Here is a 15,292-nt window from a genome sequence, read left to right as displayed (position 1 = left end):
CTAACCAATCAATATCCCATCAATAGCTTTTTATTAAAATTGTTCGCAAGCAAATCAAAATCTATATTGTTTTCACTGAAGAAAAGAGTGTGAAATATTCCATTTATGCATTAGTCAGAATAACAGAGTGAAATATTGGTTTCTATGCATGATGGAATTAGCACTCATTGCCTATACGTATTGTTATTAGAATCTCGCCCGAATTGATTTTGCTAAGCGATGCATTTGTGATTAACTTATTTCCTTTCATTTCAACTGAGCTGAATTAACTATCATATTACCCCTGTATAAAGATGAGATTAATAACACAACTATTCATTATACTTATGAGATGAATGATATTCTGCACAGGCCATATCGATTCAGCTGTGAGGAGAGAGCGTGGGGAGGGTTGCTTATCGCCAAGCTCTTATCGTTTATTTACCACTATATATTGGACACTACAGGCCGTTTAAACGACTCTATTTCACCAGCTTGAAATATGAGCCACCGAAATTCTCGATAGTGCATCTGTCACCACAAAAGTCCTTTTTCCACTCCTCCTTTCCACTCAGCATTGTTTAGCCATTTAAATCAGATCAGTAATCCTCCCTCAATGATAGACCATTAGACATACACTGGAATTTGAAGAGCATCTTTATTTATATCAACCGTTCTGAATATTACTGAATAAACTACCCACCTCTTCACTTTCCCCGAGCTCAGAGATGAACGAGGGAGGAAAAAAAAAGAGAAAACAAAACAGATAGTAGGTGTGGAGGCTGAAAAGGATATTCACCGAAAGTTCCCATTGCTGGGGTTTGTTTCTTATCTTTGCAGACGAGTGGGAAATCAAAGACTGGAATGCTGGGGAAACTGACAGAGGGGTGAGCTCTGGAAAGGAGGACGGATACTTCCTGTTCCTGCTGGAGTGACCCGCAGGTCTGAGGAGGAGTGAGGGAGAGGAAGGCAGAGAAAGCGAGTGAGTACAAAATGAGACGAAACCACAGGAGGAAATGTGTTGAGAATAGAGCTAGTATGAAAAGGAAATATTCATTAAAAGACATTTACAGGGTAGTTTGGCCTAGTGTGATGAGTACAGGTCACTTTTTTGATGATGTTTCACTCTCTTACACAGTTTCTCCTACACATTTTTTTTACAGACAATTCAATTCAAATTAATTCATCTATCAAATCCACTCATTTATGTTTTTGTACCATACTGTGTGAGGAAACTGCAAGGCCATTCATATTTTACATTCTTCGACATCTTATCAAGATATCACACCTTTATCCTTTTTTAAACATCTGCCCATTATCAAGCAGTTATTATGTCAGGAAAGAATCTGCAGTCGCACATGCCAGCCAAAAGAGGGCAACATGATTTCAGAATTCCTCCACACACAGTATGAGGAGAGAACAGTGTCTAGAGGGTTAAACGTGTAAGTAACAATAATTTACATTTGCGTTTGGAATGGCTTCCCTATTCTGTCAGTCGGCAGTTCAAAGCAGTTCAACACTCTTGGCAACAAAGGAAGGTGTTGTCACATGCGTAAGATATTCCGGGGCTGAAATGAAGTTGCTCACCATCGGCGTGTCATCATGGAAGGACATCTCCCCCATGATGACTGAATGAAAACAAAAGAGAAATTACATTAACCTATCATTGCTGAAACAGCCTGCTGTCAAAGAGATACTGTAGCTTGAGATCATAAGGTTCATTAAATTTAGGCAGTTCCGGTGTTTAAGAGTGATGTGATTTAATGAGATTTTTTTTTTTTTTTAGTCAGTGTAACATTTAGCGGTTCTTGGAAACACTTTTTATATTACGTTCCCAATTCGACATTATCACTCATGAGCTTTTCAATATAACTGCACGTGTTCTTTGCATCGATCAAACGAAGGCTAATATTCACAGCAGAATTATTATTGCAAGATTGTTTTGTTTCTTGATACAATAAAGCACATGCGTACCTTTGCATCAACAGATACATCACAGATACATAACTGCACACATGTGCAAATTTATGTATCTGTGTACTTTTTGTTTAGCAAGAAAGGCTTGGCAGCATGTATTTACTGGCTGAATGTGTTTGGTGCACACAAGCGTGGATGCAAATTTTCTTTATATGTGTTTGCTCAGCACATCCTGCATCTCACATGTCAATTTCTTTTACGAAATTGACAGCCTGTTTTAACATGCTGCTGCTTTTGTTAGTTGACAGAGGCCACTGCAGGAAGACTGTAGAAGGGTCAACTGCACTTCAGTCTCTGATCAGCAGAGGGCGGTCTTTTCAGTTTGGGCAAGCAAAAGGGCATTTTTTGTGGGTGCATCAAGCTGTTTTTGTATTTTTGACAAATGAGCATGTTATTAGTGTTTTATTTACATTGCAAACTTAGATTTTTTTTTCTGTAAATATGTAGTTTTAAAAAAAAAACGTAAGTTGAAACATCAGATTGGATGAGTAGTCGTGATTTTTAATACTTCTAATTTGGAAGCATTTATTATTAATATTTTAATTGTTGTTGTTTATTTTTAGTGCATGCATGAGCATAATAATTATTAGTAGTATTACTATAGGTAATTTATAATAATTTGTTCATTTTAAATTTGTGATCCTGTTTTACACATCTCACTGAATTGCTTTCTGTGTATGAGTTTTTTTCTTTTCTCTTTTAGCCTAATAGTTTTATTATCCATTCAGTGTCTCTCGTTCAATCTCTTATCACTCCTGTCAGTATTATTTCCATAACAGTAATGCACTTGTAGAACAATTCAATTAGGCTGGACATGCTGTACAATTAGGTTTTCCTGTTATGGAATTTAACGGTAAATTACTTGCATATTTCCCAGTCATTTGCAAGTATGCAGGGCCCATTTCATCTCTGAATAGGACTGGAGAGAAATCATACAGCCATCCTTCTTCCTCTTTTTTCCCCTCCTTTTAAAACCAGCAGCTCGACATTAAAGAACTAAAGGTCAGACAAAACTCTTAAAGTTGAAGGTGACCTATCTAAGACTCATTTAAACTTCCTGTGGCAGTGCAGTTCTCCAGATCATTGTGATTATAAAACGTCTGTTTTATCAATATCATCGCTGCCCTTTGCGGGTGCAGCCGTGCTTGTGAGATGCAGATCTCTCGCAGAATGTCACATTAAACAGGTGTACAAACACCCCGTCTGTTTATTAATGAAGTAAACATGCATTCTTATGCATATCCTTGCAATAACTAATTATGAAACTTCAGTTTCTTCTTCGTCTTTTTGTTGTAAGTGGGTTAAAGTGTGAACGTGAGATTTGCTGATGTCTGCATTTTGTATTTTTAAGCAACAACAAAGAAGCGCTTGTTTGTTTCTTTGCATTAAGCTAATTGATCACCGCATGCTTTTGACTGATATGCAAACCGTTGTTTTGTAGTAAATGAATTCAAGTGAATTCCAGCCACTAGAATATTCATACGACTGTAAACACATGTACATTTTTATTCTTGCAGGATAAGTTTAATTAAGCTCACTTGAAAGTAGATTATCTGTCTTTATTCTGAGTTGTATAACACTTGTTCACTCAAAACACGCTGAAGTCTATTACCAGCTTTGTTTTGCACGCCGTTCCTCCTCGTCTCTAATTGCCGGCTGATATTTTAGCCATCTGAACCAAATCAAAACTATTCTCGCCACAAGTCTTTTCAGATGTACAATGTACATGGTTTTCTCAGTCTGCCCGTGTAGAGCGTCTCGGCGAAGCACGTTTCTTCTTAGAGCTGTAACTGACATGACACCTTCTCCTCAGCACGGATCCAGGGATGTGTCTAATCGGCGCTGGCAGAACACTCTCTGCTTAATTTTAGCCATAATGGCTGTGAGGGGTGAAATGATACTTTAAAGAGGATAGAGAGAGAGAACGGGAGTGAGAAGGAGAGTGAGGAGGAAAAAGAGAAAAAAAAAAAAAAAAAAACGAGAGAACTTGAAGGTGATTAGTTGTTCTGGAGAATCTTGGCTGTGGAGGCAGGAACACTAATCCTTGCTTTGGTTGGAGCCATTTTGCGCAATAGGTCCCTTATTCCGCCCCCTCTCAATTTTAAGACCCGTGTCAAGCTCAAGCTCCTCTCCTGCGCCTCGCTGCTCTCATTTCCTATGCCTTCTGGCGAAGCCTGCTATTTATAAGAAATCATTTTTCTTCTTGCTTTTATTTAATTCTTTCCTACTTGTTTGATTTTCTGCCCTGCTTAGGAAGGTGGCCAGATGAGTGGCAGGGATCCAGAGGGTTCCACCGCTCGCATTCTCACACTCAGAATCCTCTGTTGCGGCCCAGCTTCCTCTCTGGCTACCTGAGCCTCATCAACACAACATACTCCCCCCCCCCACACACACACATAACATCACGCATGCGCAATCATAGGCTCTAGTAATCACATAGTAATCTATATAGCCCAGAGCTCGATATCTCACTTTTCATATGCCTTTGTTAAAAGCGCCTACTTTCTTTTGTCAGTGCTATAGGGTTCTAGTGTGGTTGTGAGTGAGCTAACAATCTCTCTGATCCAGATCTATTATGTTTTTATTGATAGGTGTATCCTCATCAAAGCAAAGCTTTAGGCAGTTTCTCATCATTTGCTTTGAATGTGCGCATGTTTTGCCTGCATATATTTTTGCATATATTGCCCAATTCAAACCTGATTCGGGATTGATTTTAGTTGTATCTTGATCTTAGTTGTAACTTTTTGCTGTGATGTCTATTGGTATATTTATTAAATTGGTGCAATAAAATAGCATGTTTGAAATTCTTCAGTTATGGAAAAGATATGCATTTAAATGAGGTTGTCACATAAAACAAAACCTGGAAGTTGGCGGAGAATGCGGGAGGTTAAGGTTTTTGTAATGAGGTGAATTTCTTATTGCAGGTCTCTTGTCTAATACAGCTGTCGCAGTGTGATCAAATCCTCATGTGAAACTTGCATTAGGAAATATTGAAACATATGGAACAGCGAAAGCTGAATTACCTGCTGTTGAAATATTTTGTATAGCAAGAGTTTTTTATTGTGGTTTCACCTTTTTTCCTTTCCTCACCTCCACAGTCAGTAAAATTAATTTCCCTGACCTTCGAGTTTTCAGAGCAGCAAGACTCAAATTCCACATATTACTATTGTGGCTTTTTTATTTTTACTATGAAATACATGAAACAGGATAATGAGGGCTCAGGGAATCTACCCATTGATTTTTATTTCAAGGCTAGAAATAATAATTAAAACAGAACAAACCAGCACCTGGTCCTTGACTGAGTGATTTTAGGAATACATTTGTGTGTAAAGTGCTATTTTAGTTCAGGAATGTTAAGGTGGTAGAGTTGATACTGCTATGCAGTATTTACTGGGGATTAACTGTACGACTGTTATAAAATAAAAAAAATAAAAAATAAATAAATAAATACATTTACACATTTTTTAACCAAGTATACTTTGCCAGGTTTTATCTATGAAACGTTACTGTTGTGAAAAAAATGGTCATGCATGTGACCATCGGACCATTAATAATACAATGAACTGAGTAATGCTTTTGACACCTGCATCGAGTCAGGGCATGAAGTCTCTATTTCAGAGTGTTGTCTTGAAGCGCTGCTCCATTGTCCTTGCCAGCCACGTCCAATCAATCGTCGAAAGACGGGCAGGAGTGGCAGGAAAGAATTAATGAAGGAAAAGTTTCTCAGACCGGTGTCACTTCATGCCAGGAAACTTTGTCTGAAACTTAATGTGCACGGGAGACAACCGAGGAGGGGGGTGGTGAGAGCAGTGTCCGCTGAAAGATATTGATATAGATTTTAATAAATGTACAGGCGATGACACCTAAAATGCCACTTCCACAATGCAGTTTGACAGTGTATTTGTACTAATAACCCCTAAGAGTGGAGATGAAATAGTGGCTGTTCCACTGTAGCCATGATTAATGTGGCTGAAGTAATTAAATTCCATTAGGCCCCGGGATCACCTGCCAGTGGAAGCGGGTGGCGGGCCACGGTGAGACAGCCATCCTGGACCTGGAGACTAATGCTTTTTAAAGCAGCGCTCCCAATCCCGGCCAAGGATACGGTAACGGAGGACATCTGCTCCCTGTTGATGGCTGAAGGTATTGATGCATTGGATCATTAAGGGGGAGGGGGGCACTTAGCGGATGGTGCCAGCGCAAAGCTGTGTTTTCGCTGTTGACAGGAGAGATGCGCCAGAAGAAATGCGTCCGCCGTGCCTGCGCTGGCAGTGTGCTGTAATCTCTGGGCGTAAAACACAACAAAACCCTCTCCACACTCTATAGCATAACAGCTCACAGTGAGAATATCTTCTCTCTGTGCAAAATTTTGCTCTTTTTTTTGCCTTTTTTTTTTTTTCTCCTCTGCAGCGTTACTCAGTCCTCCCGGTAGATGGGTACGGCACCGCCCCCATGTCCCCTGCTGTTTTGCGGCAGATTCCCGAAGACTGGCATCATTGCTGGCGGAGAGAGGCCCATGCCCTTTGCAAATGGCTACAGTAATGACCCACTTGGGAGGCAGCGGGTCGCTGTGAATGCGGATGTGTCCAGGTGCCACAACATAAGCATTTCATTAAATATTGAAGCGACTGCTTTCAGTTATCGAGGCGGGGAAAAAAAATTTGGCCGCATTCCAAAAGTGACTAAACGTATGTGAGATGCGAACATCTCTCGCTCGCTCGCTCTCTCTCTCTTCTCTCTTTTTCTGTCTCCTCTCTCTAATCACTTTCTGGTTTTACTTGACCTTTCTTCTGCTAATTAGTTGCCTTCTTGAAATGCATTATGGGTAATCTATCTTGGGCAATCCAGCTTCCCCCCTCTTCTCGCTCCGGTAATCACTCTAAACGTATGAATGATTTATTCAGCCGAGCTATTATTTCTCACAATCTTAAAATACACAAACCATAAAATACAACCCAATTATTACCTCGCGCCTGCAAACCGGACCTTGGTACTGTGCCTGTGTTGTGTAATTGTGGTGACATTGAAACAGAGAGAGTTATCTGGGATGTGCATGAGCACAAGTGGGCAGGAACTTGCAGCTGTCTCAGGAATGCAATTGCACAGATGAGCACAGTAATGTAAGGTGTTGAGATGTGCAAACGTGTGCCCATGCTGTGTTAAATGCTATGTGTGCGGCGGTATGAGCGCTTAGTTTTACACGGGCTGAGGAAAGAGCTGCGGCCAAGCACATCCTTGTTACACACACTTGGAGAAAAACAAAACAGAAAAGAAAAAAAGAAAACTGAGATGCAAATGGTTATTTAAATGATATGAAATTATATTTTTGACCTTTAGTTTGTGTGTGTGTGTGTGTGTGTGTGTGTGTGTGTGTGTGTGTATATATATATATATATATATTTAGGGCTGCAGCTATCGATTATTTTAGTAAACAAATATTCTTCCGATTTTTCCATCGATTAATCGAGTAACCGGATAAGAAGTACTTTTTCTTTATTAAAGATCAATACTAAAAATATAAAAGATAATAAGATAGGTCTCTTTAAATGAACAACTAATTTGTTTCCTTTTTACAAAAATGAACAATTTTATTGCTGAAATTGCATACATTAATAACCGTGAAAACGAAACCTATTTAATGCATTTAAATGACAAATTGCATAAAAATGCAAATACAAATATATCAATAGAAATAAATAAAAAAATAAATAAAAAGGAAAATAAAAATACAAAAATCAATTCCACATTACTTTAAAAAGGCAAACATTACAAAACTAAAACTAAGGCATAAATCAAAATAATAGTAATAAAAATAATAATAATACCTAAACATTGCATTTTTGTCATGCAACTTAACCTTCAAGTTTCAGCCTAACTGCAGCATTTACATTTTATGGGCAGTTTTACCTTTATAGAGGCATTTTTTCTCTCTCTTTTTTTCTTTTCTAAAAGTGTGCATCATCTTTTTAGTCAAATTCTTACATTTATTTAGTCAATTAAAATAAGACATTTGGGCTGTTACCAAACAAATGATATCAGTATCAAAATTAATCTTTGCAATGCAGAGGAAACACAGAAGCCGCATCTGAAGAGGCATTTGGATGTAGGCCTATTTACATTAATGCAGCTCAGAGGGACATGGATGCATTTAACCTGCAGTTTCAAATGCATAAATAATATTTTGTTATTTTAAACATAAAACATTGAATGCTGATATTTAAAATTTTAAAAATGAAAAGATACTTTAAATGTGAAATTAAAACCGCCAGTAGGTGTCAGCAAGTCACTGTTAATAAGTGAGTCATTGCGACTGAACCGAATCATTTAAACGGTTGATTCATTCAGGAACGAAACACCGTCATGTTGCTCAGAGACATAAAACAGAATTGTGTTGTTGGCGAAAACAAGCAATATGGTGTCTAAAATGTAAGTCTCTTAATATTAATTACTTGCTTAATTGAACTGTTGCGTAAAATCAGTATCACATTTGTAATCATGCTGATTTTAGAGGTGAAAACTGTTTTTTGTTGCCTTTCATGCTAAACGAGTGCGATTTGAGAAATTGTGTGTGTGTCTGAATGGATTGTGTCTTTTGATATGTGTGCCCACTGGAAGTGGGTACAGCAGATGTGTGGCGCTGGGGCCCCCGGCTGCTGCCAGCTCCTGGGATCCTGTGTTGACAAGTGCCTTCAGGTGCACAACACTCCCCATTACACACATAACAGAGTTAGTCCCTGACACAGAACCAGAGCCAGAAAACGCTGTTGAGCCCTTTGTGTGTGTGTGTGTGTGTGATCGTTTTAAACATACTAGAGTGCTGAATTAGGGAGAAGAGTTGTCATAAGATAGTTTATAAAAAAAAAAAATTAGCTTTGCAAATCAGTCTTCTTGTTCATTACAGGTATGTTTGTCTTATTAAAGTTACATTAAATCACTCCAGGGGTTTTTCTGTTTCTAAAAGTCATGATCATGACTTTTAACGCTTGTTTTAAAGAGAACATATCTTGACCAGTCACAATTTTGTGACAACAAGACATTTGGTGTTGAGAAACTTGGCCTGCCCAGTCATTTGAGGTAAGCGGCAAACAGGCCCCTTTTATTGTAAGGTGACACACTAGCAGTTTAGTTCGAAACAGTGCACAGTTTGCATGAAAATATTATGTCATACGGACCCAGGAGCACACCGCGATACCGAACCCAAGACAACCTGTAGGAGGTGATCTGAGTTTGTTTGCAATGGAACTCTGGCACATTTTATGTAAATGTAAAAGGAGCTTAAAGTTGGTTTCCATGCATTTTAGCCAATGATGGCATCATTAGTTCAACAAAACACATATACGAGATGACAGTGGTGATACGAGCAAGAGTGAGCTTTTAGTGTAATTGCAAATGAACGCAAATGCACCGGGGGTCAATAGAATCAAGTGACTCTGAAACCAGACCAACACTACAAGGCTTACCAAGAAAAATCACACTTGGATTTGGAAGGCAGGAAAACGTGCACAGTGTGAAAACTCTGTAAGATTCATAGGTCACAAAAACAAAACAAAACTGTTGTTGTGAAAAAAAAAAAAAAATATTTATATAAATTTTGTAATTAATTGTATATATATATATATATATATATATATATATATATATATATATATATATATATATATATATATATATATATATATATATATATATATATATATATATATATATATTATAATTGTACTATAAATTTAATTATAATTGTATATATAACATTTATTGTATTTATACACTGTATATAGTTTTACTTTTATTTTAAGAAATATATATATATGTGTGTGTGTGTGTATATAGTTTAAAAAAAATTAAGTTTAATATTTATTTATTTGTAATACTAGATCTTGAAAGTGTTAGTGTCTAAATGGAAGACCGTATTGTTTCCCTGAGAATTATATGCGTGAGTCTCCATATGAATGTGCATCAATTAAATCTGAAGTAAAGAGAAAGGACAATTTATTGCTCTGAGGATTTATTCAATTTAACTCTGTAATTGCTTGCAATTCACTTGCTCATTATAGTACAATTTAGTGCATTTAACAGCAGCTGTTATAGAGTTAATGACAAGAGCTATAGGGAGGATCTACATTATCCCAAATGACTCTGTGCAAGGTGTAATTCCACACTCAAACACTCATTCAGCATGCAGGGACCGCAGGTTCGAGCAATGGAACGAGATTTAAAGTGAGTGTAAATTTTAAGTGAGAGAGAAATCAAGGATTTCTTTACTTGAATAACAATTAACTGATGTAAACTTAAACTGATTCCAAGAATGGATCATGGATACTGAATTTAAAAGACATTTAAAACACAAGAACTTTCTTTCTTTCTTATTATTATTGCATTATGTGTGATGCTTCCAGGCAAAAGGATTTATTTACGCATTTCCACTTTTTCCTCAGTAATTATCCTTGTTTTTTAACTGTAAATATTGTAATATATATATTTTAAAATAAGTTAAAACAGCTGTATTATATATATAATACAGTTGTAAAAATAGGGATTTAAAGAAAAAGCAGTTTAGAATTTTGATTGCGTGTTTTAAATCTCCATGGACGATACATGTTCTTGACCATTTTTGTGAAGTTCCCCCCGTAATGATTATTGCTAATAATCTTTTTGATACTGGAAATAGCGTTTATACTGATTGTTTTTTTTCCCCCTTTTTTTTCAATAAGTAGTGATGTTAAGTGGTGTTAAGGAATCATCACATTCACTAGTCTATATGCTATTTCAGATATGTCTATATAGCTTACTGTGGCTGTTAATGTTCTCACTTGTTTGTGTGATTTTGTCAGTCACTATTCTAGAGGTGTTCAGAGTGTGTGAACTGACTGTGAAGATGCCTTTGAGCAGTGGCTGTGTTTTCTGTCTGATTGTTTACCACTCCTCCTTCTCCCTCTCTTTTTCTCTCTCTCTCTCTCCCTTTCTCGGCTGTAAGTCTAAAATTTTAATTATGCTGCCTGACAGGCTCGGTGCGTGATGCACGGCCCTGCATCCATCACGACGCGAGGGCCATTGGCGGCCCGTGCCTTGCCTGGTTCCTGAACGCCGGAGCAAGGGCTGAGCAGCAGGTGCCATATTACTGTGTACAGAAAAGCAATTAGGAAGCATATTGGATGAATGAGGAGTGCATTAATATTAGCGAGTACATTTGTCAGTGGGCTTGATGCGAGTCTTTTTCTTTTCTTTATGCAACATTAAGATTGTGGCGCTCATAAATTCTCTGCTTAAATTGCCATCTGTTTCCCTGTCAGGGCACTCTGAGACTGAGAGGAGAGGGTGGGGGGGAAGGAAAGTTTTCTCCTTTCCTCTCTCTCTCCCTCACTCACTCTGTCGCTCATCTGATCTTTCTGTTCTTTCTTCAGAATAATGTGGTTTTGCAATTTATCAAACGGTTTGACACATTAAATGGATAGTTCACCTAAAAATGAACAATTTGTCAAAAAGAAATGTTTCACTGAATGTTCACGCTGCCCTTTTCCATGCTATGGAAGTGAATGGTGACCAGGGACTGTCAGACTCAAAAAAAAAAAAAAAAAAAAAACAGACAAAAAGCATCATAAAAGTAGTCCATAAATTTTCTTAAGCCATATGACACCTTTGTCTTTCCCTTTGCGACAGCTTTCAAATCTCATTCACATGCTGTATATTTAAATTTGGGACATTTAAGATGTGTCAAGATGTCATCAAGATGCCAACTGACCATGATATTTCAGATTTTAAAGTGCATATTTAAATCACACAAATGTGATTGAGAGCTACTGCAGAGAGAAAGATTCTAGTAAATAATTAACTACTCGAAATTCATTCTGTCCCACACACAAAGGGACCGAAACTTCACAGAAAATCTAAAAAACAACAAGAACAAATGTTTCGATAATTAAATATGAGTAATTGGATAAGTGAATTTCCTTTTCAGGGTTTCATGTTCTCAGGTGATAAACCGGTTGAAGCAAAGTTCTAAAGCCACCTTTTGATATTAGACAAACAAATTTTAAATATTGCTAATCTAACAACATTTTTGGTCCACAGTGTGCTGATATGTTAGTTTATTTACAGTTAATATGAGTGAGCAGAAAAGCTGTAATCAAACCTTAAACCTGTTTTGGTCAATGATTGCGCCCTTCCAAACTTTTTCAGCCAAAACTGAAAAAAAAAAAAAAAAAAAAAAAATTGCTGAAATTTCAGTTTTGATTTCACTTCCTATGTATATAACAGAAGAGCCAAAATAATCCACAAAATATATCTTTTTAAATTTGTATTTACCATGAGAGAGAAATGCAAGAAATAGACCATGCTAGTTTGGAACAACATGAGGGTGAGTAAATGATGTGTAAAATATTCCTTTAACTATTGCCCCTTGTTAGCGTCCTGTCTGCGTACGCTTAAATCAGATTTGTTTTGGGTTTTTCTTGTGGGGGAGATATTTTTAAGTCGATTTTCTGTTTAATTAAGTCAACATGTGGACTGTAAAATACTCCTTGGCAAGAGCATGTTAAAAGCATGGATTAAACTGGTGTGGCTTTTGGGAAAGAGGAAAACTGTCTGTCCTCCCTTTCTTTCTTTTTCATTGTCTTTCAGCCGGAGAGGAAGAGCTGCTCATCGCTCGCTCTCTTTGGCACGATGGCCACATTCTCAGGGCTATCATCTCAATAACACGGACGGCTTAATGACGGCACGTCCAAGTGCTGTCACAGAGAGATTACTGTCAGTGCGTCCCATGCCCGCAGGGGATGTGGGGGTGTGCTGAGCTCGATTGGAGGGGGGCAAAGGGGGATAGCATAGAACCCCATGATAATTAGCCAGCCTGCAGTGTGCGCAAAGCAGTCTGAACAGCCAGTGGAGCAGTGGAGAGGGCAGTGTGTTCACTCTTTGTGTATCTGTTCTCCCTTCTTTGACTTTAACTCAGCCCAGTCGAGTGAGACTGTTGGGAGTGGTAATTGTGCACTATTAGGGTGTTTAAGACAGGTATAGCAGGTAACTGATGATTTAACGTGTTCGTCTTGCAGCCAATTTGATTTAAGCATATGTGGAAGATTTAAGTGCAGTGTTGTGAAATCAGTGCCTCTGTGGGCCTGTCATGTGGCTTTGAATAACAGATCATGTGTCATTAAAGATCCACAACCCCTACCGGCACTATCACTGCAGATGGTTAATATACACCCGTCAAATGCACATAACTTGGACGAGGATTTCTGTACACTCTGGGCTTTGTTTGCTCATTTTAATGCGAGTCAGTGGCCGCCAAATCTGACCCTCCAATGTGGTTGCGTTCACGCTGGCTGCCTGTTATTAAAACATTTTCCCTTTTGAGAATTATATTCAAATAATTCTGTTGCCAGAGTTGTCAGCCAGCTAAGATTTAACTGACCTGTCAGTATAGCTGCCGTAATCTTTATTACAGGCTCTGGCACAGAGATTAAAGATCAAGAGATTTTAGAAAACTAAGAGAAGAAAGAAATCAGAAAAAAGAGTTTGGATATTATGTGGCAGAATTCCTATTCCTCTGCAAATACACATTAACTACATGTTAAAAGCGGGTTGCTTTTAAAAGAGCACCATGCATGATGTTTATGGTTGGAAAACTGCAGTGTCCAATTTGAAAAGAGATGGTAAACTTGGCATATTCTCTACCTGTACCTGTTCTGTATTTGTGTTTGACTTCTGTTTTTTATTATTTAATTTTATAGGCTTCACCTTATCACCTTAAAGCAGACAGACTTGTGATTTAAGAAAGTGTGATTTGTGCATTATGAATCAATCATATATATATATATATATATATATATATATATATATATATATATATATATATATATATATATATATATTATGTATGTATATATGTATATGTTGTTGTTCTTGTTGTTGCTTCTCCCGTTTTTCCAACAATGAAGCAGTCTTTACACTAAAAATAGCAATTTGAAATTTTTTTTTTTTGAAAGACAAAATATTATTTGGCTACAATAAAAAGTAACTGTTTTCTATTTTGATATATTTTAATATGTAATTATTTTCTGTATCCTAAATTTTCAACAGTAATTATTCCAGTCTTCAGCATCAAATGATCCTCAAGAAATAATTTGAATATGCTGTCATTCAAATAAATTTTACGGAAATGCTTTATGCTTTTATTCAGAGGAGATGTCAGTCTCTTACAATCTGTTATTATCTGTTGTCAACACTCAAAATCTATTATCGCCTCAGATGCAGGTTCTATGTCTCTTTCAATTTGGCTTACATTGGGGGGAAAAAAAGCCTCTTAAGTAAAATAAATATTTACTCAATACATTTTCTATTACTCCTAATATTGCTGAAATGCATATTGTTTATTTAATTTCATATCCATAGACCATACTAGCTCTTGAAGCAGTCTAAAACAAGATATGATTACTGAGATCTGTACTGAACTGTACTGTACTGTACTGAGATTCTGAGCTACATTCATTCTGCCGTGGTGGGCCGCCACACCAAAAATCATCCCTGCCACGGCTGCAGCTTCTCCGTGGCATCATAGTGACGCCGTTCGCATTGTTCACAGTCGGGTAATTATTAGCGGAGAACACAGTGCAGAACTTGAACTTCAGCAAGGGATTGCGGCTATTAAAAATAATTCTACTCATTCCCGCAGGTTCCACGCTTATAATGACAGATGACGAAATGTATCATTTGCACGTGCTTTTGAGTCTTGCCAATTTAAAGTGAAAGAGAACTCACTTGAACGCTCTCTTATAGACCATTTTCCCACAGATCGCGATTAACTAAGAAGAATGACAGCTTTTAATAATTATTAAGGGAGTTTGCAAATGTAATATTGATTTAATAAAACAGGTCAATAAACAAGAAGTTTTGTCCATTGTTAGATGATAGTTTAATGATGTTATGGCATGACATGTCATATGTAGAAATTTATGTAAGCCAATATTTAGTAGTTATATATAGGCTAACATTTTGTCACACCAGGGGCGTAGCCATCATTTCAGAAGTGACAGAAATGTCAAATACAATAATTTTATGTACTGTTTGTATGTATGTATGTATGTATGTTTGTATGTATGCATTATTATTATTATTATTATTATTATTATTATTATTTAACAAGGAATTCTTTTCTTATCTCTTACTTTGAAGAAAACAAATACACACAGTGGACAATAATCAATCATTTATAATCTGTAATCTTTCCTAATGGCAATTTTATTATTGTTTTATATACTACAAACAATTTCATTCATATATTTTATTTATTTATTTGTGTTTTAACGTTTCAGTTCATTCTGCTTTTTATTCAGCTTAGCTG

At 37.0% G+C, this 15,292-nt stretch overlaps 1 long non-coding RNA gene across 21 annotated transcripts in view; it reads left to right on the top strand.

Annotated features, from left to right (window-relative positions):
* LOC109065015 overlaps positions 1 to 15,292 on the top strand; it is a 358,164-nt gene that overhangs the window by 4,490 nt on the left and 338,382 nt on the right. For all 21 annotated transcript variants that reach the window (XR_006156269.1, XR_006156261.1, XR_006156263.1 and 18 more), the window contains exon 2: positions 820 to 961. This is a non-coding gene — a long non-coding RNA (uncharacterized LOC109065015). The remainder of the gene's footprint in view (positions 1 to 819; positions 962 to 15,292) is intronic.

This window comes from Cyprinus carpio, chromosome B13, assembly GCF_018340385.1.
Source record: "Cyprinus carpio isolate SPL01 chromosome B13, ASM1834038v1, whole genome shotgun sequence".
Taxonomy (NCBI): Eukaryota; Metazoa; Chordata; class Actinopteri; order Cypriniformes; family Cyprinidae; genus Cyprinus; species Cyprinus carpio.
The sequence above is the reverse complement of the archived record's forward strand: the minus strand, read 5'-3'. Positions and strand labels throughout refer to the sequence as shown.